This window comes from Macaca thibetana, chromosome 6, assembly GCF_024542745.1.
Source record: "Macaca thibetana thibetana isolate TM-01 chromosome 6, ASM2454274v1, whole genome shotgun sequence".
Taxonomy (NCBI): Eukaryota; Metazoa; Chordata; class Mammalia; order Primates; family Cercopithecidae; genus Macaca; species Macaca thibetana.
The window spans coordinates 164,408,565-164,410,810 of record NC_065583.1 but is presented as its reverse complement, the minus strand read 5'-3'; the positions used below and the strand labels follow the sequence as shown (position 1 = coordinate 164,410,810).

The window sequence follows — 2,246 nt, the reverse complement described above, 5'->3', positions numbered from 1 at the left end:
CCCAGAACCACTTATTGAAAAAACTAACCTTTCCTTATGCGTGTTCTTGGTGCCTTTTTTGAAATTCTGTTGTCTGTGAATGTGGGGATTTATTTCTGGATTCTCTATTCTGTTCCATCGGTTTATGTGTCTGTTTTTATGCCAATACCATGATGTTTTAGTTGAAATAGTTTTGTAGTATATTTTGAAGTCAGGTAGTTTGATGCCCCAACTTTGTGCTTTTTGATCAGGATGGCTTTGGTTATTTGTGGGACTTTTGTTGTTCCATACAAATTTTAAGATTTTTTTTTCTGTACATGTAAAATTAGCTTTGGTAATTTGATAGGGTTTGCATTGAATCTGTAGGTAACTTTGGATCATATGCACATTTTAACAATATTAATTCTCCCAATACATAAACATGAAATATGTTAATATTTGTTCGTGCTTTCTTCAATTTGTTTTATTGTTTTATAGTTTTCATCATAGAGATGTTCTCATTGGTTAAATTATTCCAAGATATTTTGTACTTTTTAGCTATTATAAATGGGGTTGCTTTCTTGATTTCTTATTCAGGTTGTTCGTATTGGCATATAAAAATGCTAATGATTTCCATATGTTGATTTTGTATCCCGTGAGTTTATTGACTTTATTAATTCTAACACTTTTTTGATGGTGTCATTAGGCTTTTCTGTATATACAATCATGCTCTCTGCATCTAGAGAAAATTTTACCTTCCCCTTTCCAATATAAATATCCTTTATTTATTTCTCTTACCTAATTTCTATAGCTAGGACTTCCAGTAGTATGTCAAATAGTAGCAGTGGACATCCCTGTCATGTTTCAGAATTTAGAAGAAAAGCTTTCAGCTGTTTCCCATTCAGTATAATGTTAACTGGGTTTGCCATATGTGGCTGTTGTTGTGTTGAGGTAAATTCCTTCTATATCTAATTTGTTGAAAATTTTTCTAATGAAAGGATGTTAAATTTTATCAAACACTTTTCCTACATCTATCGAGATTACAATATTATTTTTCTTCATTCTGTTGATGAAATGCATCTCATTTATTGATTTGCATCTTTGGAATGCTGGAATAAGTCCTACTTGATTATGGGTAAATAATATTTTTGATGTGCTGTTTTATTTGCTTTGCTGTATGTTTTGGTGTCAGGGTAATACACATCTTGAAGAATGAGTTTGAAAGAATTTTCTTCCATTTCATTTTTTTGGAATAGTTTGAGAAGAATTGACATTGGTTCTTCTTTAAGTGTTTGGTAGAATTCAGCAGTAAAGACATCAAGTCTTGGGCTTTTCTTTGATGGGAGATTTTTAAATTTTTAACTCAATTATATTACGTGATATTGGTCTGTCCAAGTTTCCTATTTCTCTGTTATTCAATATTTGTAGGTTTTATATGTCCAGGAATTTATTCATTTTTTTTCTAGGTATTCTGGTTTGTTGGTTTATAGTTGCTCATAATGTTTTCTAATAGCAAAAATATGGAACTGTTTACAAATTTGTATGTTATCCTTGCATAGGGGCCACACTATTTGTCTCTGTATCAGTCCAATTTAATATATGTGTTGCTAAAGGAAGCAAGCATCATACATGTATTTTAGAAGATAGAAACCTAAAAGAAATGGAAAACTCAAAAATTATCCAAGATAAAGCTTATTCATTAACTTCAAAGATTAAAAATAAGATTGATTGCTGACTTCTCAAAAATGATTAAGGCCAGGAGAAAATACATTTAAAGAGATAAAAGAAAATATTGGCTAACCTGGAATTCTAAACCTTTTTAAAAAGTATTATAAAAATGAAGACAAATATCGTGTAAAATAATGGATTACATCCTTTATAAAAGGCAAAGACAGACTGAATATCTAGTTTATATTAAAAGATTAAAAAATGTGAGAACTGAATGCAATATGAAATCCTGTTCTGGATGCTTCACAAAAATAAATGTGAAAATCCAACAAGAAGCTATAGCAGTCATGAATTCATATGTATGTGCAGTTAGAATGCAAAAGATATAAAGCAAAATTCAACATATTTCAAGTCACAATAATAGTGCACTATCTCATTTCTTTCAGAAAATTTTGTAATAGTAAATGAAAAACAAATTAGATTACATGATATTTTGAATATTATGTTAAATCATTTGAATTATTGTAATTGTATTATTTGAACACAGTTAAAATAAGCAATCTCCATTGCATTTGCTAGAATGGATTCCTCTGGCCACTATATCGCCCCTTCATATATTT

The 2,246-nt window shown here is 29.7% G+C and overlaps 1 non-coding gene across 1 annotated transcript; it reads right to left on the bottom strand.

Annotated features, from left to right (window-relative positions):
• Positions 1-1,472: 1,472 nt before the first annotated feature.
• Positions 1,473-1,578, bottom strand: LOC126957737 (U6 spliceosomal RNA). Its single transcript, XR_007726909.1, has one exon. It is a non-coding gene; the product is annotated as a U6 spliceosomal RNA (small nuclear RNA).
• Between the last annotated feature and the right edge of the window lie 668 nt (positions 1,579-2,246).